Source organism: Pleurodeles waltl, chromosome 8 (genome assembly GCF_031143425.1).
Source record: "Pleurodeles waltl isolate 20211129_DDA chromosome 8, aPleWal1.hap1.20221129, whole genome shotgun sequence".
Lineage (NCBI taxonomy): Eukaryota > Metazoa > Chordata > Amphibia > Caudata > Salamandridae > Pleurodeles > Pleurodeles waltl.
Window position 1 is genome coordinate 1,261,366,979 of NC_090447.1, and position 26,787 is coordinate 1,261,393,765.

The window sequence follows — 26,787 nt, forward strand, 5'->3', positions numbered from 1 at the left end:
TTCTGCTCTTTCACAAGGTGCAAATTGGCACACAAAATAGTTTTGTTCAGTGCCAGGAACTACTGTGGCAGTCAGTGGCGTAACAAAACTGGAGAGGGGCCCCCATCAAAGAACATGTAGGCCCTCCTCCTCCAGATACACTGAGGGTAGGTGCTGTGCCGAGGAGGCCCCCTGGAGGGGGGGCTGTGGGGTCTTTGTTATACCATTGGTGGCAATATGTGCTTTTTGAGACAAAAACTTTTTTTTTTTAATGTTTTTTTTTTTTTTGTACATGTTTGCTGGAGTTTGTTACAATGTTGAGGGCCTGGCAGCTCCCACAATAATAAAGTGTTACAAAAGCCATGCCAAAACAAGACACGCATTGACGAAACCAAGAGACTCACAAAACATGTTGGATCGGCTGGCTTTGCCAGTGCTTGTTTATTTTCATGCTTCCCATAATCTTGCTGAAGATACACTGATTTTACATTAGGAATATTTTTGGGAAATACAAGCATACATCAACAGATTTCACTAAATAAATGACACTTCAAAGAAACAGCACCTAAAGTTTCATAGAAGTGAAACGTTTTTTCCTACTTGCATTTTATCTGAACATTTTATTTCGAAAGCAAAGAATCATCACTCTTGCTTACAAGCTTCCGCAAACATTTGCATCTAATCCCAGAGCATTCTGGGAGCATTATACTTACCCTCAAATTGTTAAACTTTTCAAATGTGTGTACACTTTTTTTTTTCTGGACCCACTGTCAGTAGTGCAGTGTGACCTTAAAACGTTTATATACAGCGCTCCTGCTAATAATGAAGGCTTTTCATTAATGAACCATATATACAAGTTCGAACAGCATTAACATATGGACACACATATTACCACAACTGCAGCCAGTTCCCTTCTGTGTAAACTGGCAGCCAAAGGGTTTGTGCTGCAGAGGGTTGGACCTACTTGTCCCAAAGAGAAAATAAACATGAAAACATGCTGCCCTGGACCCCAAACAATATATCCTGGGCATTGGGCGATATGAATTTCACATCCCTGCAGCCTGATCAAGTAAAATCTGCTGCAAAGACACCCTTGCCAGGATAAGGTATCATCGTCACCTGACTTTTAAAGGTGTGAGATTTACGTTTGCAATATTTTACAAAATATCCTGAACTTCCAAAGCAAAAGCACAGACTATCTTCTTTCGCTGTCTTGTTTTGAAACAGGTCCATTAATGATACCATTAATGATACCAAACTACACTGATTCATGATGCTCTATTCCCTTCTGTCTTAGGCCGGACTAATAATACTTGCCTTTTCTAATTTATGTTCAGATAAACGATGTTTCAACTATACCCCGAACTCTTATAGGCTCATCATATTTGATAGGACGATTAGCTACTTGCGCCAAGACATCTTTAGACTCACTATGAAGATCCTGATAAAATATAAATGCCTTTTTGCTTCAGGCCTGCAAGTTTCAACCACCAATCAAATGGATGTGGAAATATAACAAAGTAAATATTGATGGCCCCTTGTGAAAGTGTATGTGACTTCTGATCAAAACGCTTTTGCATCTGCTTGCAAAAAGAAGTAGTCATAAAGGGTTATGTCTTTTCATCAAAAGAATATTCCAATTGGTTGTATTTTCCCTGAAAAATGACTGGACAAGAGCCGCCTTAGTTTGATCATCTGGGAAGGGCCTTAGTTTGCCCGTAAAAATGTAAATGACACTAGGACACAATGCAAATTTCTTCGGCTCTCCATAGAATCTCTCTGGCGGGGCTAAGGATATAACTAGCAACACCAAAGAACAAAAATGTGCAAAAATTAAAACTTGGTATCCATCTGGAGAAGTGGCACTGCCCATTAATGTGCACTTTTCTCATCAGACGTAAGGGAATATGATTTGATACTTAATAGTGGCTATCTCTAGATGTAGCTTTACTGTCACAGACGTAACTAAACTGACTTCCTGTTGTAATTTAGTTAAGGCTTCCAAGATCTGACACAGAGTTGCATCCAAATTCATTGTTCAGGCTGGATAATAAATGGTGCCCAAGCAGGCTGTCACGTTTATACTAACTTGTATACTAGATCCAAGAGACGTGTTGTTCTTTTGCACCTCTCATTGTCCCCTTCAATGAATACACAATAGGATATTTGGCCCAGTGCTAAAATCGTAAAGAGGAATGGAATCAGAGAGAAAACAGAGGCACTCCATTCTCTGCCTGCTCACTTTTGCGATCAAGGTGGTCTGCAGGTTGTTGTGGATCTCCAAATGATAAAGAGATGTCTGAAGTAACTTGTAAAGGGAATGCTAAAACATAACTGTGAATGGATGTACCTTGCTAGTATCTCTGTAGAGCCAGTTCTTTATACTTTGTTAGGTAACTCCTGAAAGCTAAACACTAGGAAACATAAATAGCCTACAAAATGCAAGTACACTTACACCTCTCCCTGGGTCTCAAATAACTGCCTCAATTTATGCTACTAGACACACTTTTGTGGCAGTTGAAAGACTTCTGCTGAACTACAAAATAAAGAATGTCATTAACATCCTGTGTAGTCCCTTCCTTGATGTGTAAACAATGCAAATCTAATAGCTGTACAATATATATATATGTATATATAATCTTTAATATGCATACATGCTCAATGTCCTTTTAAGAATCAGTCATGTTCCTTCACTCAAAACCTTAGCACTGACAATTATAACCCAATCTTTGGAGTTCAAACTTAATGTGCAAGTTCAAAGTTAATTTCCATTCACAGATGACTTCAGGATATTTCTCTGTAATACAATAATGTCAATTAGGGCCTGATTACGACCTTGGCAGAGGGGATTACTCTGTCACAAGTGTGGCGGATATCCCGTCCTCTGTATTACAAGTTCCATAAGAGGTAGGATTTGTGACTGAGTAATCCCCTCCACCAAGGTCATAATCAGACCCTAATTCCTAATATTACAAAAAAATAAAAACACCATTTTGGTTTATGTTGGATATTTTTTCAGTTCGCTCCAGGAAAAAACACAGACCCTGTCTATTTTTAGAATTCCCAATGTGTGGAAAGAATGGTACAAATTTGGCCTAGGTACCTGTTGTGGAAAAAAGTTAGGAAGGATTAGGTGCAAAGCACCCCAAACATCAAAAAGGGCTCAGTACTGGGGGGTGAAAAACCTCACCAGCTAAGAGGTTAAGAAATGTATTTATATCCTGTGGGATTAACAGACCATTATGAATTTTAAACATAATCTCATTCTTAACAAACATATTTATTAAATGAGTTCTGATTTGCCTTCTGCCATCTCTTTTAGAAAGCCATTAAGTCTCAACAGCACACTGCAACAACCTGATGGAGCATTTGAGGTCACAATCTGATACATAAATCTGATCTTCAATATTTTTGCTTCTAGATTTAAAGGACATAGTGCAAGCTTACCTCGAATTGCTTGGACTGGGGCCTAGGCTGGCACAGTCACTACCTTTTCAATTATTTGTACTTTCATTTTTTCAAAGTTCATACTGGACTCTAAACATAATGCAGCTACCCTATATAATATAAATGGAACTATATTTTGTTGGTAAACCTTTATGGTTGCATGGCTAACTTTATGTTGTCACTTTACCACAATAATCCAGTGTTTAATACTATGTTATGGTGCTCAATCTTTTAAAGTTTCTTATCATTAATTACATGTATATATTTTTAACAGTTGGTTTTAAGCATTTGTTCATTTCCTATATTCAGGGCGAGTGTCAGTAGGTCAGTCAAAAATATGTTTATTTAGACCATGGTCTTTGAAACAACAGAATTAACAAACATGAATATGTTATTAAAATATTAATTTCAAAAAGCAATTATCCTTTAAAACCAATTAAAAATTCATAGAAAAGCTATTCCCTGCTAGGAAAAACCTTCCTATTTCACACGTTGCATTGAGATAGTTCATATCTGTTAGAAATTTAAAGGTAGGTCCCTGAGCTAGTTAGTATACTATACTTAAAATAAAGGCAGTAAAAAATATATTTTGTGCAGGCAATAACCAGATGCAATCTAACAAAATATGTAATGAATCAGATCTTGCATCCAAACCACATATACATTTACCGTCATTACTTGTGATTGCGTTCTTTACTTTTAAACACCAATGGAATGGATCCAGCCGTATTTCAAATTTTAACATTACTTGTCTCAGTGCTTTGTTAGGTACAGCATCTATAAAAGGGAAAAACATTGTTGTTCTGCCACAAATTACTCAACTCAGGATGTCATTTTACCTCATATAATTTTCCCCAAGAATGTTTTGATTAAAAAGTGAGCTCAGATTTTGATAATTTTACTTTACATGTTGCTAGTTTCCAAGTTTAAACACAGCCTGGTAGGTATATCATTTAGTATTTTTCTTAGTTATTGAGCCCACTTTAGTTTGCTCTTTACAATTTCATCTTGACCAAGTAGCATTTTTTTAGCTTTAGCAATTTTTTTCTCCTTCCCCAAAACCTCATTACATTGAAACATGTTATACAAATCCATGCTGTTAGGCCTGTCCCTATTATTGATGCCTGTACCATTAACAATTTTGGTAGGCCTGGTAGGCTGTTTTTCGTCCAAACTAATTTGTGTTTGTCATTTAAGCATAGCAAATATGCTTCATATTGAAATTATGGATGTATCATTGCGGAGTAAGAGGATTTAACCAGTCTTTACGATGGTAGGGACCGCCATAATATTTACTAAATTTTCTAAGACCACACAGAGGAGAGTGTTCTTGCTTTTAAGGTTTCTACGTGGTCATTCCAATGACAACTCTAACAAAACCACACACCCAAATGTTGGTAATTATCTTACTGCTTCTCAGAGGTGTGGAATTCCTATAGCCAGACACCCAGGACACATCGGATAGGGTCAAGGAAAACACGTTTTAATATTTCTTTTCTCTTTGTGACAAATAGCCCCAATCCCCTGCAGCACCAACCCTTTGGCTGCTAGTTTACTGGATAACATTATAGAGACAGAAAGGGAACTGTCTCCAGTTGAGGTAACATTTGTGTCCATACGTTAATGCTGTTCAAACTTGTTTTTATGTTTCATTTATGCAAAGCCTTTACTATGAGGGTGAGCGTTCTAAATAAATGTTGTAAGCTCAGAAGGCGCTACTTGACAGTGGTTCCAGTAAAAAAAAAAAATATTAATAATAATAATAAAAAATACAAGTGCACACACGTTTGCAAAATTTAACAATATAAAGCTACGTATAATGCTCCGAAAATTGTCTCTGATTAGATGTGAATATTTTCAGATGCTTGAAAGCAAGAATTATTATTTTCTTTAAAAATAGAACGTTAACAAAAAATGCAACTGGAAAAGAATGTTTATCTAACCTACTATGAAAGTTTAGTTACCATTTCTTAGAAGCACCATTTAGTAAAATGCTAGTGTTTTCCAAAAATATTCAAAAGGGAAAATCAGAGTAACCAGTTTCAACAAGACTATGGGAACCATGATAATAAAGAAGCACTGGCAAAGCCAATCGAGTTGACAGTGGTGGTCAGTCTTTTTGTTTTGCTAATAGGTGTCTTGTTTTTGACTGACATATGTAATGGGCAGTCCCCATTCTGATCCATTTGCAAAATATTAAAGTTGTCTATTAGACTGAAAAACCAAGCATGCACAAAAACATTCAATTGGACAACTTTTACTATCTCTGATAAGGGTTGGTTTGTTGCCTGGATGGTCTCAAATGAGTCAGCCATTTACAATTAACATAACCTTTGAGGATAAGAAGCTTTAACAATTCTATGTCCCGTGCTGAACATACGGTATCTGTAAAGTTTGTCAATTTGATATTATAAACAGTTAGTTTATCCTTGTGGTGGGGGAAACTGTTTCATGTGTCTAGTTAATGGGCAAAATTTCACAATATCACAAAATAGCCAAGATAATTGTAATAAATACTAGTAACATCTTCTATGAAGAGAGACTGTTGATCTTCATATTTGCATGCATTACATATATTTACAAAGGCATTTATTATAATTAGGGAATCAATATTTGAGTCATTCTTATATAGCTTTAGTCAGGGCAACTGGAAATATGCAGCAAGGTAGGACCAAATTATGCAACAAAACTGACTAAATTATGCAGCAAGAAAAGGCAAACTGTGTAGCATAATGCAGAACATGTTGAAGCAGTAGCAGTTCACTCTTTCGTCATTTTTATGCTAGTTAACACTATGTGGGCAAAGATTTCACCTCATTCATATTGGTTTAACATCTACAGCAACTGAAACCTGATCTACCCCTTTGTGACAAAAAGGCTGTCACTGCGTGGCAACACATCTGGTTTTAAGTAACTTTTGCTCCACAGGAGTTATAAACAATTTGTTTAGTTGAAAAGTGCATGACTATGCAAAAGATAAAATAGGATGTGATGGAAACCTATAGTTACGTGGATAACAGCCACAGATGTACTGTGTAATTCCAGTGGCACTATCTAAAGGCTACCTAGAAGCAGCCCTTTTTGTGCCAAATTGGACTATCTGCCTTGCCCATATTTACTGTCAAGTTGTTTATTTCACTGTAAATGGTTAAAGCTATTAACTGTGGCTGTAACCCCATTGGTGTGTAATACATCAGGGCAAGGTCATCTTTGTATAAGAGCACACTAATTGTTCTCCCAACCAACCTGGGAGGGGTAAATGTAACTTTAATATATAAAGCAAATCTGCCAAAAACAGGGTGAATAAGGAGGCAAGGACATAGCCTTGCATTAGAACAGTTCCTATCTCTGTAATTCAAGACATTTTGTTTTCAGACCCCTATTTGCACAGACAAATAAGTTCTATCATACATCTCAAATAATCCTAAGTAACCCTGGGGGTAGCCCAAGTGTATACAGTTTTTGCCACTGTAGTCAATGCACACTACATTCAAGTACTGACCGGAAGTCCACAAAGCACACAAACAGAATCCCCATAACTGAAAAGTGTTATAATGGATATGTTTGGGTATGTTATCCAGCCTCGTGGCAACATGCATGAGGTCATAGTGGCATGCATGGAACGTGGGCACGGGCTGGAGATAGTTGAAAGATGAGAACAAGGGCAGTGGATGGAAGTGGTTCTTACTTCATGCTGGCAACATATTAAATAAAATACTTTTTACACTGGAACGAACGACTCGTCATTACAAATTTGGCAACAAGCTGCCCTCCAGCCAAGCGCGGAGTGAACCAGGACCCAGAGCGAGTAGCGGTGAAGCCAGACCCCGTCATTTCAGAGGAAGAGGCCAGCGGGTCTTCAGGTGCGGCAGCTTTGGGCGAGCTGCTGGCTGTGCGGAACAGTCTGAGCCGGTCCAGGAAGATCGGTGAACTCACAGAGCATTTAAGTGGGAGCAGCGACCATTGGAGACGTCTTCTCTGTCATGTGACTTGGGCCAGAGAGAAGTCATCGCCCGCCACGTGACACGGCCCATTTGCATCGTCTAATCGTCGCCCGCCATCTTAGGTGAGGTGGATTTCACATCATGTGACACGGCCCATCGGAGCCTTGGTTGCCATTTTGCGTGTGTGGTGCACCTAAGGAGCTGTAATTAAATAAAAGGAATTGTGCTACATTGTTTCAGTGCTCACTGAGGCAAGACATTTAAACACATATGTTTTACCTGATCTCAATGGTGATATGCACACCTACTAGTAAATAAAAATAGGAAAATGAAGGGAGCTCATTAAATCAAGGAGCAAGCACTTAAGAGCAGGGAGGGGATATTTGGCATATGGACTAAGTTCTGCAGGTTCTTGGTTATTCACCATTTATTAGAAAAGTGGACTTTGAATTCAGGTCCTTTTTGGTAACAAGGTGCGAGTTGCAGTGCACAAGGCATATGTTCGCCTCCAATGTTTTTTTAACAGGCTGGAACACCAAAGATCTAGTGGGAGGAATGGATTTTCAACTCTGAGAGTTATTTGGAGGCCATAGATGGCCAACAATTTAGGCCATCAAGGAAAAGGACATTGTTGATAAATGTGTTAGGGAAGAAAGGTCAACACATTTTTAAGTATTTACCAGTGGCTAGCGGTGCAGATAGCAAGGGAATTGAGAATCCGTATCTGGAAGCTAGGAAGAGATTGGAAACATATTTTGGCAAACAAGTTAATATTGTCATGCAGAGAAATAAGTTCTATACACAACCATAGAAAGAGGAGGAGTCAATTGACCAGTTTGTGACACGTTTGAGAGAACTTCCGTTAAAATGTGATTTGGGGTATATGACTGACCAGATGATTAGAGGTCATTTGATTGTTCAATGTAGGAACAAACAAATGAATGAAAGGCTGTGGGCAGCTAGAAATCCAACTTTACAGGAGGCTATTGGTATAGCTAAAGTTGTAGAGGAGGTGGATCTATGTATGAAGGAGACACAGAAATTCGAACAGAGACAGTTGTCTCACAATGAAGAAGTCAACATGGTTTCTAAGAAAGATTTACATGCTAAGTCAACGAAAAAGGGGAGTAACAAAGAGAATTAAAGCAGCGACAAAGGCAAAGAGAGAAATAATATCAAGTCAAATTTCAAAGGTTGTTACAGATTTGGGAGTTTATCCAGTGTGGCTAATTTTAGGGCGTGTTTAAAGACTGTAGAAAATGTGGTAGGAGGGGCTATTTAGCAAGACTGTGTAAAGACTTGTCACGTAGTAAAGAAGCGTATGTTGAGGATGTGGAGTCAGTGCCAGACAAGGTGCTTTGCGCTGAGGGTAGAGACTGTTCAGAAACTGTCAGATCAAAGGCATTTTTTTAAATTAATGGAAAAGAAATGGAGTTGATGGTAGATCCTGGCTCAATGTATTCTATTGTACCAGCCTGGGTATTAAACAAGGTATGGCCTGAAGTAATGTTACAAGTCAGTGATGTGAAACTGAAGGGCTATGAGGGAGCAGACATCATTATAACGGGTTTCATGTATGCATCATTTGAATTCAGAGGGAGGACCTCAGAAGTTAAAGCGTATGTATCAAATGATAGCCCAACCATTTTAGGTTGGGTGCAGCAATATGATTTACAGGTTATATTGGACCCCAGATCAGTTGAACAGGTTTTGGTGATACAGGAGGATGACGGTGTGGATAGCATACTACAAAAATGTGGGTGAGTATTTGAAAACCACATTGGTACGTTGAAGGGTTATGTGCATGAGATTAAAATGAAGAGTAGGGAAGATACCTCTGAGGCATAGTGTGCGGAGGGTGCCAAAAGCTGAAAGGAGTGAAGTGAGAGAGATGCTAAAGGGAATGCAAGAGGAGGGTATAATTGAGCCAGTGGAGGCCTCCAAGCAGTTCTCGCCAGTGGTTATAACGAAGAAGAGTGATGGGCGTTAAAGACTCTGTGTGGACCTCAGGTCTTTGAACAAGACTATAAAATTGTACAGTTTTCTGTTACCTTATATTTCAGATATGGTGTTGCAGTTAAACCGGGTGAAGTACTTTTCAGATTAGAGCTCAAGTCTGCGTACCACCAAATGAAGTTGCATGAAAGTTCAAAGAATTTAACTGCCTTTATTACCACAGAATGTGTGTTTCAATTTACAAGGCTACCATTTGGGTTGGCATCAGCTTCAAATGTTTTCCAACGGCTGAGGAAGGTCTTGTTGGAAGGAGTTCTGTGTGTGAGATTTTTCCAGGACGACATATTGATTTATGGAACTACAAAGGGAGAGCACAATAGTACTTTGGTGAGAGTGCTAGAACTTTTCAGAGAGGCAGGTTTGACTTTTTTGGTGGAGGAAATAGAGCATTTAGGGTATACCATTTCAGGGCAAAGAGTTAGTCCCAAGGAGAATTTGGTTAAGTTGATAAGGGCAGGTTCCACACCTGTGGGGAAAGATCAAATAAGGTAATTTATGGGGTTAGTAGAATATTATTCAAAGTTCGTGAATGATTTTGCTGAAAAGTCTGAGCCATTAAAGGAATTATTTTGGAAGGGCAGAGAATTTCAGTGGGGAAGTGAACAAGAGAAAGCCTTTAGGGGCATTAAGGAGGATTTTGTGAATGCAAAGATTCTGATGCCTTTGGAGCCAAAATGTAAGACAGTCATTACAGTAGATGCAAGTGCACATGAACTAGGAGCAATATTGTCTCAGTACAAAAATGGGGTAGAGAAGCCGGTGGCATTTACATTGAGGTCCTAAAGTCAAATTGAACGTAACTATGCATTAATTGAAAAGGAAGCTTTGGCTGCGTGTGGGGTGTGGAATATTTTCACACTTATGTTTGGGGTGTATTTTTTACGTTACACACTGATCACAAGCCACTTTTAAAGGGGTTGCAACCAGGTGGAACAAACAAGGTATCGGCGAGGTTATCTAGATTAGCAGCTCATCTTCAAGAATATCATTGCGAGATAGAGTACATGGCAGGCTGTAAAAATGTACAAGCTGACTTCATTTCTAGGTTACCTTTAGAAACTACGGGTAAGCAACAGGTTGATGATGAGGTAGTTTGTGTTGTAGTGAAAGACACATTGGAAGGAGATTTCAAAGCTATTACGCAAGAAGAATGGAGATAGCTGTCAGTAAGGATTAAAAATTTCAGGAAGTGAGGAGTATTTGCGAAAGGTGGAAGCGTGAGAGTGAATTAAAGGTGGGGGCAAACCCATCTGTGAAATTGCAAAAAGAATTGACAATTGGGTAGGATGGAAACACAATCATGCGTGGTGACAGGTTAATACAGCCTGATGGAGCGAAAACAAGATTAGTGATGTTGGCACATGAAGGCCATTTAGGGCAGACGCTTACTAAAAAACAGATTAAAGGAGAAGTTTTGGTGGCCTGGTATGGATCAACAAGTGAAGGAGTGGGTGGTAGAGTGTAACGTGTAAGGCGAGTGAAAAGAGACTGAAAGTAACTAATGAGGGCATGGGGTGTATCAGTGAAGAAGGAGGCCCGTGGAAGAAGCTGTGTTTGGAAATAATCGGGCCCATGGGTTATGTGAACGAGAATGAGCGTTTCGCCGTGGTGAGGGTTGATGTGAACTCAAGGTGGGTCATAGTGGAGTTTGTGAGGCATGTGACTACCGAAAGCGTAATCAAAACACTCAAAAAAACTGCTTAGAAGTAAAGGCAACCCGGGTCTTCTGGTGACAGACAATGGAACACAACTCACATCGGTGGAGATGAAAACTTTCTTAGGATGAAATGGCATCAAACACGCATGTACATCATTTTATAACCCCCAGGGGAATGGAACGGTGGAACAAGTTAATCGCATTGTGAAAGGGGCAATGCAGAACAGTATGGGTGTGAGGAAAACAGTGGAAGAAGTGGTGTGGGCGTACAACACTACAAAAAATGGTGTGACAGGGGACACTACTTTTGTGAGAATGAGGGGTAGAAATCCCAAGACAAAAATATCACTACAGTGGATGGAGGAGCGAGGTAAAACAAGAGAAGCAAGGAGTCAAAGTGGAAGGATAACCAAGGGAGAGTGGGTGAAAATAGAATTGGGTAAAAGAGGCAGAGGTTCTAATAAGTTTTCAGACCCCCTGGGGTGTACGGAGGTTCATGATTGGCACGTGGTGTTAAAGAATGGGCAACAATGGAACAAGAGGAAAGTGGCTTTGAACTGCAAACAGGGAAGGGACATGCACGGTCAACGCAAGTGGAAGGAAAAAGAGGCGTTTAGGTGTTCGGGTTTCAGGATGATGAACAACAAATATTTCCCAGGTTGTATGAGGAACACAAGGGAGGCAAATGAAGGATTGGAGGTGGTAGCAGGAAGAGGCTAGGTTATTGGGAAGAGGACTAGAGAGCACAGAACATGTAGGTTGCCTGTTAAAGATTATGTAATGAAGTAAAGCATGTACTTTTGCACTAGGGTACAATACTGTTGTAAACATGAAAATGTGATAAGTATTCTTTAGTTTTATTCGAATTTGTATTTAGGAAAGTCAGGGGATATGTTTGGTTATGTTATCCAGCCTCGTGGCAACATGCTAGAGGTCATAGTGGCATTCATGGAATGTTGGCACAGGTCTAGAAATGGTCAAAGGATGAGAAGGATGGTGGTTCTAACTTCATGCTGGCAACGTATTAAATAAAATACTTTTTTACGGTGGAACGAACGACTTGTCATTACAAAAATGTTTGAATATTGTAATTTAGGGCAAATATCTAATGGTTTGTTCCTAAACTGCAACTAAATATTGTTTATAGTGCCATTTCTGCTTGTGTTACTTTACAACGCACATCTCTAATCCCCGGGATTAATTGGCATACTCAAGTTCCTCCGCATAGCTAAAAAGATTAACAGGGAAAGGTTCAAAATAACTCCACTCCAAAGTTACTAATCAAGAATCTGTGTTAATAAACTCAGCTAATCATCCAAGGATCCTACAAACACCTTAAACACTAAGACAGATCCTTCGGCGTCCAAGGACCCCAACTATGTAACACTTTGAACCCATACCTGAGAGTTGAACCACAATACACACAGCTTGGAAGTCTTCTGAAAACAGAACTGCTGAAAGCTGACCACAACAGAGTTTTTCACCTTCAATAGGTTTCAACTGCAGAACACTACACAAGGTTCTGTCTCACTGATCAAACTACAATGATCTCTATACGTGACCAAACATGCAGAACTATATAAAAATAATAGAGAAATTGTTTGCAGTGCTTGAGAGCAAACAAAAAAAAAACATGCAGTGTTTGGTGCTAACTCGTTACTGCTCAAAAAGTCAAAATAGGCAATAATCATCGCAGCCTATACATTCCAAACATTTTAGGGACAGATTTTTGGATGAGTACCATATTCATTGAATCCGACAAAGCCAATTCACAATCAGACTCCATAAAGCTAGACTGCGGCTGCTGTGAGCAATGTGTGAATTTAGGGGTACACTATATTAGTATACATGGGGAAACATGGTGGCGGAGTGAGCACTGGCAAGAGAATGAGTATGTACGGGGGAAAGAATAATTTCCACCAACCGGAAGGTACAAAGCAGAATAGCTTAACAACGGTTTTAAGAGGAGAAAAAGTGAGGGGGATTCTAAAGGGACGTGGCATAACAAGCGTTAACTAGGAATCCTTTCCATGAGGCACAGTCTATATAAATACAGGAGTGGCTTAACACGTCTGTTATCACATCTAGAGATATCACAAAGTGTTAGGTCTAAAACACGCCAAACAGATTGGCTTTGCCAGTCTCTGGCCACTATCAGTTACATAAATACCAACAATAATTTTGTATAGATATGGGACCGTAAATTAAACATCATTAAGGTCTGTGGAAGGGACAGTAGACTATAGAGCGTCTCTATCAATCCTGTTATTCACGTCAGACCACTTTCCTCTGCAATCTCGATGTTGGTGAGGTCCCTTTTCTCCTCACATCCTTCTGAAGCCTCCAATCTGAGAAGCTCACACCTCATATCTTTACTGTTCCGCACTCTCTTCACACTTTCTTGCTTCCTGCATCTCCTTCACTTCTTCCCCTCATCCCCACGCTTGTGTCCAGACGATATTTCAAAAGCTGTGTACATCCTTCACGCACAGAATCAAAATTACAATTGGCATATCTGACCATTGAACTGTGCGATCTGCCGAGACCAAGGATTGGATTTGAACACCTAAATGACCAGCTGATGGGCACTGACAGAAACTTGCACTGTATTCAACCTTAACTCCAGAGCTCTCAATCGAAACTCACCCACAACCTGAATTCATAGACACACAGAGGAGGCTAATTTCACAGAACGCACTAGACAAGAGTAGTATACTGCATGGAAAAACTACAGAAACACAACACCCTGACAAACGCAAACATTCGTATAAATGCAAGACGTTAAAGGGAACAGTGATGACACTTTCTTCTTAACAGTTTTTCGCTCACTGGTCAGAATTCAATCAGTATTTATGCTGTTTAGGGAATGTAGGATCCGATAGGAGCCTTTTCAATGTAGGATTTTAATTTCTGCCAGATGTGGCCCAGAAGGACCTGCCAAACTTAAAACCCCGAGATAAACAATTTGTCCGTGGACTCGCTGCATTTTGTCTACTTCCATATTGTTCTTTCGCTATCAGGTCCAAAAGTGGCTCCAGTCGAACTACCAATATGCACACCTAGGAAGTTTGCAAGGTCTGAACAGTTTACGAGACATAGATTTTTGGTCTGTCTTTCAGAAAATAACCTTCGTGACCATGCCGAATAGCTTGCACTACCCTGACTCAATTTACATGTCACGGAACGATTCCATAAGCGCCCGAATCCGCTGCCAAGATCCAAAAATCTTAAAGAACAGCTGCTCCCTCTGATGCCATACAGCAGATGGCCCTAGAATATGTTTCTTCATTTAAATCCTTTGACACTGACAGCAGCACATTTATAAATGCGGAGTCTCGAGCCTTTCAGCTTTTAACGGGGACATTAGCAACATACTCCCTCCCAGCTACCTCGACGACAACTTTACTGCGAGCACTTCCGGGTTATTTTTAACCAACCTCAGAATTAAGAGAGGCGGGGAGACGTTCCCTAAAGCATCGCCCAGAGCATGTCAATCAATGTGAAGCACCTTACCGATTGGCTCTCTCTGCTTTCACTCGTGGGCTGGGCTGGGCATGTTTATAGATTTCGTTTAGAAGGACCCGATCTTGTTTTAGTCTTCTTTTTAGGGGCGATGGTGGTTGCTTTGGCTTTCCGACCTGGCAACGCTGCCTGGCAACATTGTTTAGAACCCTTGGTGTGTTCAAGTCGTATGAAGCTTGAAGCACAGTCAAAGAAATTTGGATTAAAAAAATCATTTGTCGGGAGACAGGAGGTAAGTAATGTATACCGGGGTATCTCTCTTGATTTAGGATGGTTGGCACGTATGATAAAGCGCATTTTAACCCTTTAACCCCACACCATAATCCCTCTACGAAAATCCATTGTGCTCTCTTCGAGTCGAAAGTGGCGATGAGCACTTTCCATTCTATAGTATATTTAATGTTTGCTATTTGCAGAGTTGACGAGATACCTGGTAGTGCACGCATCACGTTTGGTAGCGGTTGAACCGTAAACGCGTCCTCAAGCATAATTGGAGGTAACGGGAGCGCAGTACAAAGATGCAATTCATAGCATAGCGAGTCTGGAAAGTATGCAGAGAAAAGGCGATCTGCACTCAGGGTTTAATTTAGAATTTCCTGCTTTTATTTTCTGTAAATGTAAAGACTGCAGTGAGATTTTTTTTATATTTCTGATCCGTTTTAAGTTTGGCTCTTAGGCAGGAAGGTTGGTGGATCAAGATGACTTTATACGAAAGGCGCATGGTTTACATTTAACGCATGCTTCCAAGGTGAAGCATGGCGCAAGGGAATGGCATAGCCCCACGCGAAAGGTAGCAGCACCGCTCCTGGCAACATAACAGACTGAAGTCGAGGAGTAGGTAGGGTGACCGCCTGGCATTGAGGCAAATTCTGGACAGGACTGCAAAAAATTCAGGACAAAGGGTCAAAATTCAGGACAAAAATTCAGGACAAAAGGTCAAAATTCGGGACAAAAATTCAGGACAAAAGGTCAAAATTCGGGACAAAAATTCAAGAACAAACGTCAGTTTTACAGACACATGCCAGAGAGGCCATGCCTCACTATGTTGTCAGTGCATTTATTTACTCTTTTTTAACATAGCACTATTTATTCACTGTGGTCTTTTTGTGATTGCCTCCTGGTATGCTACATTCAGGTGTCACATTACGTCCTTGTTCAGTAGTAAATTAATGCCCTTCAGTACTGCGGCAAGGCCATCACCACTACCCAAATCTACCCGATCTTTCCTGAAGAGAAAGTAACAGCAACATTTTGATTATGTTTCTGAACATTTTAAAACCCCTGGTAAGCAGTTTGGGAAACATTAAGGTAATTCACCTTATGCTAGTTTAAACAAATTGAACAAAAGCATCTGGTTTACCCTAACCGCCCATGGACTTTCAACCTTATTTTTTTTTAAAGAGGCAGGGCAGATGGTGTGGGCGACAGTCTCACACCTAGTGTCAGGATGTGATGTACCCATAACTTGTCTGTAGTCTCACTGCACTAGAGTGTATGCCTGGGACTCTACATTTATCTCAGAAATGGGAGCCCAGACTACCAATCAAAGATAATAAAAGAGGAGGATGAAATCGAGAGAAAATGGGAGATCCACGGCAAGTAATTCAAAGGTTTGTTGCTAAAAACTGGATAAATAAAGAAGAGAAGAACAAGGTGGGACAATTTCTAAAATCGGACAAGATGGTTCCACAAAGACTATTCGAAGGTATTGGGTGCATGGGGAGTTGTCTCTGCACACAGGAGCGAAACAGAAGGGGCACTGTCAAGTGGTTGAACAAGCAACACCCATCCACCTTGCCAAACTCTTCTGGTGCAATGGTCGGCTGTTAGTGCCAGAACCTGTAAACTCACTGACACAAAGAAACCCTATGCTCCTGCACTACCTTTGCTAAGCCTTCCTACTCGCACAGGATGGCTGTTCTCAGAGCAACTCCATCAGTGGCATGTTGCAGGTGTCTCAAAATTGGGGACTTTGTTTCTGAACAGTGAGCTACTAAATTTCCAAACCCTTGTAGCAGACTACCGTCTTCACCCAGGTCAACTCCTTACTTACAACCACCTTAAATAATCATTAAATGCCCTATTTCATGTCTGCCACCTAGCACCAACCCTACAAGAGGTGTGCCAGAAGCTCTGTATCATAGGAAATGGTGGCAAACTGATAGAATGGGTGTACAGACCTATCCTGCAACATGGAAACCACTCCAGGTCTTCTCATCATACTACCTGGGTGATTGATGTGGCCAAACCTCTGCAACATATGGACTAAAATACTGGACTTTCCCCACAAAGTATCCCACAGCTGTCACTTTAAGTAAATTCATAGTGCTTCCTTGTGAATGCATTCTGCCCGTTGCTTGCCATTGGCCTTGTGGTTTGTAACTCACAATTTGTTGCTTTCAATTTGCTGGCTTTATTTGTTTCAGGCTATGCAGTTGGAATTCGTCCCTTCCCTTGCCAAAACCTTATTTACAGTATCCTGTAGAGTGCTCCCTTTCTGTAAACAGGCCTGTAAATCTTGTTCTTATCTTATCATATTTGATGTGCATTCAAAGAACAAAGTCAAATGTCAGGCTCTGTCTTCGGTGGGAACTTAGTGTTTACTTTCCTTTCTCTGACTTCAAAGTGAGAGGATTTATGCAACAATCTTGCTGGATACTGGGGTTAGGAAAGAGTTTTTTCTATCACATGACAACATTTAAATAAACTTCAGAATATATCAGAATTAGAAGTACAAATCAAGCACATTTTTGTTAATTCTGAACTGTGCTGGAAACAAATACCTTTACATGATTAAACAAATCATTGGATTAGGTGATAGAATTTCCACACATCATCGTCTGTGCACAGTATAGTTTGATTTGAAAAACTGTATATCTGTGCAAATGCAATGGTCATTTAAATCAAAAATGTGTTGTCTGTAATGGCAGTGTGTTGGCATACCATCCATACTGCACTCCACTGTGCTCTGCACCCCTACACGCCACTGCACCCTACTCTGTATCACTCTACTTTACTCCACTCCATGCCACTGCACTCTTCTCCATTCGGAACCACTCCACATTATGCCATTGCACTCTATGCTACTTCACACTATGCCTCTCTACTCTGTAACACTCTACTCTATTCCACTGCACTTTACGCCTCTCTACACCACTGCGCTCTGCTCGTCTGCACTCCATACCACTCCAGTCTAGGCAACACCAATCTAATCCGCACAACTCCACTCTCCTCCACTCTGCAACACTGCACTGTACGCCACTGCACTCTAAGCTAATACACTCTATGCTAATGCATTTTACTCCTCTGTAACACTCAACTCTATGCCCCTGCACTCTACATCAATACACTGTACATCACTATAATCTACTCTGCACTCTATGCCACAGCACTCTACACTACTTTACTCTATGCCACTTTATGCAAATCCACTCTACCCTGTACCTCTCTACTCTAGGCCACCTCACTCTACTGTGAAATAATCTACTTTATGCCACTGCATTCTACCCTGCACCTCTCTACTCTATGCCACTGCACTCTACTGTGATACAATCTATTCTACGCTACTGTACTCTATACCACTCTGACCACTGCACTCTAGTTCAGTGCACTCTACACCACTGCAAGCTGACACTCTGCAACACTGCACTGGCCGCCACTATACTCTACACCACTCTGCTCTGTACTACTGCACTCTGCACCAATATACTCTATTCCACTGCATTCCATGCCACTCTACTCTGCCCAATGCCACACTATGCAACTGCACTCTACACCAGTGCACTCTAAACAACTGCACTGTATGCCACTGCCCTTTACTCTGCACCACTGTACTCTATGCCACTGTTCCCTGTACCACTCTACACCACTGCACTGACACTCTACTCTGCAACTCTGCAATCTACACCACTCTACTCTATGCCACTGCACTCTAGGCACTATACTCTAATCTACACCACTCTACAGTACTCCACTCTGCACCACTCTACACCACTGCACTCTATGCCACATGAGTCTACTCTGCAATCTGACACTGCACCACTCTGCATTACTGCACTCTCTGCTACTCTATTGTATTCCACACTACTCCACTGCACTCTATGTAACTCTACCCCATGCCATTCTATGCCACTGTACTCTGCGCCAATGTACTCTAAACAACTGCACTGTACGCCACTGCCCTCTACTCTGTACCACTGTACTCTATGCCACTGCTCCCTGTGCCACTCTACTTCACTCTACATCACTGCACTGACACTCTACTCTGCAGCGTTGCACTCTCCACCACTGTAATATACACCAATGTACTATGTACTACTGCATTCTATGCCACTGTGCTCTGCCACTCTACTCTGCATCACTGCACTCTACAGCACTTTGCTCTACTCTTCACCACTCTACACTATGCCACTGCACTCCCTGCAACGTGAGTCTACTCTGCAATCTATGCCACTGCACCACTCTACACTACTGCGCTCTCTGCTACTCCATTGTATGCCACTCTACTCCACTGCACTCTATGCCACTCTACTCTGTCCCACACCACTCCATGCCACTGCACTCTAAACCACTGCACTCCACGCTAACGCACTTTAAACAACTGCACTGTACCCCACTGCACTGTACTTTGCACCACTGGGCTCTACGCCACTGCTCCTATGCCACTCTACTCCACTCCACACAATTATGCCACTAACTTTAAGCCATGCTGAACAGCAGCTACTCTGGTGTATAACTTGGCTAATGGCTAAAACACATTAGCAAAACCAATAACTCTTTTGTAGATGAGACCTATTGGATTTGCCAATGTTTGTTAGTACTATGAGGTACTGAGGTACCTGAAAGAATTGTGAAAAATACAATTACATCATAATAAAGGCTGCTACAAAATGCGCAAATACATTTCGGTTAAATAAAAAAAAGTGCTTCTCAAATACTGATTTGAATAATATACAGTTTCTACCTAGTACTAAAAAATTTTATAACACTCCATTAAAACCACACACTCCACAGCTCACCTTGGAACACCATTACAATACCTCTCTAAAAGAAATATCTTTGCCACCAGAAAACTTCAAGTGACTCCTTTTAGTAAAGTCAATGCAGGTTTTCAAGCCCCTTTGTATTTGCATATTTACCAGTTGGGCACATTTGCATGTCTTTAGGGAAGGAAACCCCCTGTCAAGAAGGTCCGATTCTTATCTGTCTTCCCCTCCCTCAGAGCATAGGAGACTCCCTGCCTTCCAGCCCAGCTGGGGAAACTGATCTGCCCGTAATTTCGCCCTGCCTCCTTGCCCTTTAGGTGAAAGGCTAAAATTACGGACAAATGCCGTCCGTCAAGGCTTTCATCACGGACAACGGACGGCAGGGCGAAATTACGGACAGTCCGTGAAATTTACGGACGGGTGGTCACCCTAGGAGTAGGTGACGTGATCAGTTGTAATTACTCATAGGATTTGGCATACATTATCTGGAGGTAGCTTTCAAACAGTACGAGTAACCCAATGCTTAGAGCGCATTGTTGCAGGCTTGAAGTCTGAGGATTCCGAAGGATTCTGGTGTCTTTGTTTTGGTTTGTAGTGAAATTCCCCATTTGTGTTTTATTGAATTGTGTCCGTTTTTGTGTGGGAAGGAGAAAATAACAGGGATCTCAGACAAGTCTGATATATATCCTAAATAAATCTAGCTCTTTTGTTTTAACAATGGCAAATTTAAGGTGTGCAATCTGATGTGATAATCTTTCTTTTAAACATAACATATCAAAAGCAGTTATTCAGTGTCAATCCCACGAGTTACATTTGTAGATTTGTACTTAACACATTTATACATTTTGCATTCATTCTTTTTTGTAGAAATGCAGTGCATTTCTTGAGGATTAGAATATTGTAAAAAAGAGGAAAATCTAAGATTTGCAAAGAGCAGCAAATCACCCATGAGGGTCTCAAAGTACTGAATTGTAGACACAGGTGATTAAGTGATTTGCCCAGAATCACATGATGTTGAGTGAACGTCAAGATTCGAGCTTGGTTCCTCCAGCTCCGAAGTTGGCAGCTCAGGCCGTAACCCACTTCCACTAGAATAACCTATACAAAAAAAAGTAGATTTGGAATATATGACCGTTTTGCTTCATATGTGAGGCATTTTATCCATAATGATCACATGATTAAAGTGATTGGTTTTTCACATCTCTTTTAATTTTATCAATTTATTGATGAGTGCTTTGTGATATGTTACCTCCACTTCAAATTGTGCCACTTTTTAGGTCGAGCATAGCAGCGCTCAAGTACTGCTCTTCTTGACATGTTGTAATCTCTTCTGTGGGCTTTAGCATCTCCCATTTTATGCCCACCACTTTCATTCGTTCCTAGGCCTGCCTTTCAAAAATTCCTTGATGTCGTTGGTAGATAAATGCTTTACGTTTTGCCCGCCTTGAGGCTGTTTTGTTACCACCTTGGAGACTGACCCTGTTACATGGATTATTGCACGATCCGCCCTCTACCTTAGTGTAGCGCATTATTTTTTTCTTTGGCCTCGCAGCTTTGCGCTCATGGCGATATGTTGTTTCTTCTTCTTTCTTGTTTTCAGGCATGTTGCTGTTTCTTTACAATGTCTGCATGGTCTTTTTTATTTATTTGTTTTTGCAGTTTTATGTAGTGTGAACTCAACACAAAGGTATTGGAGTGCTTTATTTAGTTATGTTTTTTGCAGTTTTATATAGCACAAACTCAATACAAAGGTATTACAGCGCTTTACATGAGCACTGGTTACATTACACAAGAACACATTCATTTTTGGTAGCAAGGGAAGATTAAGTGATTTGCCCAGAATCACAGGATGTTGAGCCAGTACATGTCATTTAACACACATTAATAAGGTCTGAGCAAAGATTTCTCCTTATTAGTACCAGTTTAATGCATGGCCACAAGAATCAGCAACTAAAAAGTGACCAGATGACCTCTGCAAAGGATCTGCCTCTCTGCAGAATATGCCAGAGTCACCGAACTGTATAATTCCCATTGCCCTTCCTCTTACTAACATGCACACAGAGTAAACACTGCATGCTTAATATTGACTACATAAATGACCGTTATTGTTTTATTATTATTGTCATGACATTAGTTGTGTGATGGGGTTATGAAGAGGAATGCATCTTTAAGACTGACCTATGTAAGGGCGTCAAGATGGCGGTCGCACTCTAGGAGTGCTCCGGGCCCCTCCGTCATCCGCCCTGTTAGGCCCAGCTGCCCTGGGACTTTTCTTGGCCCCAGCCGGCTCCCCGTGTGTGGAGGGAGCGGCGGGGGCAGGCGGCGATCTGGAATCCCGCACAGAGGGTCTGGAGGTGCGCTCGGGCTTTGCAGCTCGGAGCCGGCACACCGGGCCTGCAGGGGAGGCCCGTGGACTTGCGGCGTTCCCGCTCGGGGCGTGGCGGCCTCCTGGGCTGCATTGAGTTTTTCCCGAGCGGCGCCCCGTGTGGGAGGGGCGCCACAGGACTCCTGCCCTTTGCCTCCCCTGGCTGGGGGAGGCAGTGGGAGGATCCTCCGTGCCGCGTGCGGAAGCCTGAGGCGCGGCCGGGGTCGAGAAGATCAGACTACGGCGGAGCGGGGGTCCGCGCCACTTGCTGTGGTCAGCCCCTCCACCCATTGGACTGGGCCCGGTGCCTGTAGCTGGCTGTGGAGACACGTGGTCCCGGGGGTGCCCCCGGCGGAGAGACGGCGGCCTCCTGCAGAGGGGAGCTCCTTGTATGGCACAGCTCAGGGGAGGGGTGCTGTGGATCGGGCCCGCTCCAGGTGTCCTCCTTTCGACCACGTGGGGCGGCTGAGGACTCGAAGGGCGTCCGGGCCCCCCCCCCCTCCCGGGTTGTGGATGAGAGTGGGGGCCAGGGTTGAGGCTTTTGTGATGGCTGCGGAGTGGGGGCCCGAACCGTGAGGTGTGGTCAGGCCCCTGAGCAATCAGTGACTGGTGCCTGCCTGGACATTGGAAGATCCTACTGGGGCGCCAGTGGGGGACAGGCAGAGTGAACTGGACTGGTGCCCTGCCAAACCGATACTGGGGCAGGAGCCCCTTGGGAGTACAGCCGGGCTGAAGAGAGGATGCGGTGGCGGCGCAGTCGGGAGCAAGGCCAGTGGACTGTGTGGCGGACCGGAGGCTCGGGGGCCCCCCTGGCTGAGGCGGTGGCAGCGAGGAGACTACGGCGTCCTGAGGGCAGTGGCATGACATGGAGAGCTGAGGTGAGTGAGGCGACTGGTGTTGCGAAGAGTGGAGTGCGGCTTTCCGCCAAGGCCCAGACCGGGGCCCGCTCCCGCCCTGCTGGTGCCGGTGCTGGGCAGGTATTGAGAGAGCTGTGGCTGCTTGGACTGACTCGGAGCGGTCCCCCGTCCCCTTGGAGAGGGGGGCTGCCCTTGGCCCGGCCGGGTGTCTTCCTGGGGGGCCCCGGTGGGCCAAGAGTGATTCTGTAGTGGCCCTCGGGCGTGCCAGCAAGGGACCCTGAGGGAGTCCTGATCGGAGCAACGTTACTGGTCTGGAGACAGTGGTGGGGAAGCACAAAGCAAGTAAGCAGCCGCTGGTGTCTCAACAGCGCATTGATCACTTTGCTAAACAGACATCCCCTCGGGCGGCGGGTGCTCAGGCCCCCGAGGTGGCAGCAACTTATGGGGTGCACACCATCCTACAGGCCATCCAATCCTCGCAGCTGGCTGTAGAGACTAAGGTCGGAGAGGTGCGTGAGGACGTGGCCCTCCTGCGGCAGGATCTGCGGACCGCGGTGGGTCACATCAAGGAGGTGGAAGACCGCGTTTCTCAGGCTGAAGACGAGATCGCAGATCTTAAAGCCAAGGTTGTTCAGTTGCAAACTTGTACAGGTGAACTGCATCACAGAGCGGAGGACACAGAAAACCGCGCCAGGTGGAATAACCTGCGTTTTGTGGAATTCCCGGAGGAAGCAGAGGCGGGACGAGCAATCGATTTCTTGGAGCATTGGATTAAGTCGTGGGTCCCTGACCAGCAACTCTCTCCCTGGTTCGCCATTGAATGCGCGCATAGGGCTCTGGTGCCCGGCCCCCGGAAGCCAATGATCGCACGGTTCCTCAACTTTAGGGACCGAGACGTCATCCTTCGGGAGGCGAGGGCGCACCCGGAGCTCCGCTGGGACAATCATAAGATCCTCATCTTCCCTGACTACACCTGGGAGGTCCAGGCCAGGAGGCGATCGTATGAAGGGGTCAAGCAGAAGCTCTGGGCGATGCAGCTGACCTATATGGTCCTCTTCCCTGCTTGCCTCAAGGTTCTCCATGATGGAAAGTCCTTCTTCTTTGATTCCCCAGAGGCAGCTTGGGACTGGCTTACGGAGAAGCATTGGACGGCCCGGAGGAGCTCCCCCAGGTTGGGGGGTGAGAGGCGGGCGCCCGCCCGCCCCTAGCGGCTCCCCAGGGCTTGGGGGGGGGGGGGGGGCAAAGGCGGACCCGGTCCCGCAGGAGGAGGCGGAGTGGCCTGCGCGGTGGGTTGGCGGAGACGACCGGGCGGCCTGAGTTGGCCCATGGACGGGGCCATGCTGGGGGGCCCTGTCGGTGGGGGTAATGTGTCCCGGAGGAGGTGCGCCTTAGCAAAGTCCCCCCAGGTTTCTTGTGGTTGATCTCTCTACGCTTTATGTTGAAGGGGAGAGTATGGACATCGACGTCCTTCCGACACCGGACTCAGGGCGGCTGAGGGCCGTATTGCAAAACTACATCTTGTAGGAGGGGTCCACCACTCCACGCTTACTGTTGACACTCTGTATTTACAGTTTTGGGTGACAGATGCTTCTGGGTTGGAAGTATGGGGAGTGGGGTGGGATTGTTCGTACATTATTGCCCATGGTTGGGCTTGTATTATGTTTTTCTGTTTTTGGTTAACTGGTCACAATGGGAGGCTCGGGTGGGCACGCTCCATGGGAAGCAATCATACATGTACTTATGCTTGAGCAGTCTAAGCGGTTCCTCTCATGGAATGTAAATGGGCTCTTGGACAAAATTAAGCGGTCCACAGTCTTCTCCACCATACGAAGGTTTGCCCCATCTGTGGTTCTGCTTCAGGAAACTCACCTGTTGGGTACTAAGTGCCCGGTGCTTATGAGGGGGGGCTATGACAGAATCTATCACGCTGGGTTCTCCAGGTGCTCGAGAGGAGTGGTGGTTCCTTGCCACTAGTGGTAGCAGTTTCCCGGTTGGACCTGTAGGGGTGATACGCTGTGGTGTCTAGCTTGCTTGGAGGATACCCAATAAATATTCGTAGTGTCTATGCCCCTCCAGGGGCTCGAGAACAGTTCTTGGCGACCCTTGGGGAGTTGGTGATGGGACTTCCCCTAGGACTGACCGTGCTGGGAGGGGACTTTAACTCTGTTGTGGACCCCGAGGTTGACATCACTGGGCCCTAGTCCCTGAGCCGCAGAGTTGGGGGGGTCTGGATTGCGCAGATGGATGGAAGTTCTGGGTCTCTGCGATGTGTGGCAGGTTTGGCATCTTGATTTGCGGCAGTATGCCCATACATCGGTGGCACACCACACTCACGTGCAAATTGATCTCTTTCTCGCACCCCCTCTCGACGTGCCCCGAATCTCGGGAGTGGAGATCCTTCCTCATGGGGTATCGGACCATGCACCGCTTCTCCTTTGTCTGGAAGGGGTGAGCGCGGGCTGACGACTGATGTGGCGGCTCAACGCCTGGTATCTGCAGGATAGCGAGTATGCCCAGGCGCTAGGTGATCGGCTCTCTGAGTTTTTTACCCTTAACATGGGATCCGTGGCATCGCCGGGCGTTATTTGGGAGGCCTGTAAGGCCACAGTCAGGGGTCACGCCAGGCATCTCCTCCAGGCGCAGGAGTGTGCATGCAATCATAATAATCGGTGCTTGAGGCGAGGGCAATGTGCCTGGAGGGCCAGGTTGCAGGGTCGGCGGGTATAGCGGTCACTCGCCAGTTGGCCTTGGTCCGAGAGGAGATTAAACATATAACACTCAAGACCGCGAAACATATGTGGCGAGCCTCCATGGCCTGAGTTTACGGGTGGGGGGACAAAAATGGCAAGCTCCTGCACTGGATTGCCACTAGATCAATGGCAGACAGGGTGGTCCCAGAGATCGTTGACTGCTCAGGTGCCATCTCTCGTACTCTAGGTGAGATTACGCATAGTTTAGTCGCTTATTATCGGAACCTCTCTGAGGAGCGACCTAGGCCTCCCGCTGAGATCGAGGCCCCACTGTTGATGGAGGTGACCCTCCTCACAGTTTCTGACGCAGAGAGACACGAACTTGATGAGCCTCTCAGCCTAGAGGAGGTAGAGGCGGCAATAGCGGAGTTGGTGACGGGTAAGACGCCCGGCCATATGGTTTCCCAGCTGAGTTTTACCCGAGGTTCCGGGACACTTTGGCCCCCACCTCCTAGCTATGTATGAGGAGGCCGAAAAACAGGGGGCTTCCCCCCAGGCTTGGATCAAGCTACTATAGTGGTGATCCCAAAGACTAGGACCCCCTCGCGGGATTGTTCGGCATACCGCCCCATATCACTTCTTTATACGGAATGCACGATCTTCTCTACGGTATTGGCCCTGAGATTGAAGAGGGTGCTGCCCTCATTGGTTCACCCTGACCAGTGCGGTTTTATGCCTGCTAGAAGCACCCGGCACTGTATTAGGTGCTTGCACGTGGCTCTGGCTCACAGGGCCCTTCTAACCTCTCCCCAGGCGCTTCTGTTGGTGGACTTTGAAAAGGCATTCGACACAGTAGACTGGTTGTACGCTGCGTCCTCGCAAGGGCTTGGCTAAGGGCCAAGGCTCTGTGCATTGGTGGGCACCTTTACTCCAATCTGTCAGCCCGGGTGCAGGTCAACGGGGCGGTCTCTGATCAGTTCCCCATCTGCTGGGGGACCCGCCAGGGATGCCCCCTCTCCCTGCTCTTATTCGGCCTGTCGATGGAGCTGCTTGCACAGCTAATTCGGGAGGATCCCCTGGTTGAGGGATGGTCGTGGCCTACCGGGAGGGAGGAACGCATTGTGTTATAGGCGGATGACCTACTCCTGTTCCTGGCCAACCCGGCCAGCAGTGGACCCAGGGTGCTGCAGTTGCTGGGACTGTTTGCAGAGGCTTCGGGGTTTAATGGTTAACCCTAGTAAATCTCTATTGATACCGCTCAGTCACTCCAGGGACTGCTACAATTGGCAGCACACCATTCCTATCGGGCGAAACAGTTTTCGGTA

At 44.3% G+C, this 26,787-nt stretch overlaps 1 protein-coding gene across 1 annotated transcript in view; it reads left to right on the forward strand.

Moving 5' to 3' along the window:
• Positions 1-14,640: 14,640 nt before the first annotated feature.
• The window catches only part of KATNAL1 (katanin catalytic subunit A1 like 1), a 267,909-nt gene continuing 255,762 nt past the window's right edge, over positions 14,641-26,787 (forward strand). The window contains exon 1 of the mRNA XM_069202194.1: positions 14,641-14,797. The gene's annotated coding sequence lies outside the window, so the exon portion shown is untranslated. The remainder of the gene's footprint in view (positions 14,798-26,787) is intronic.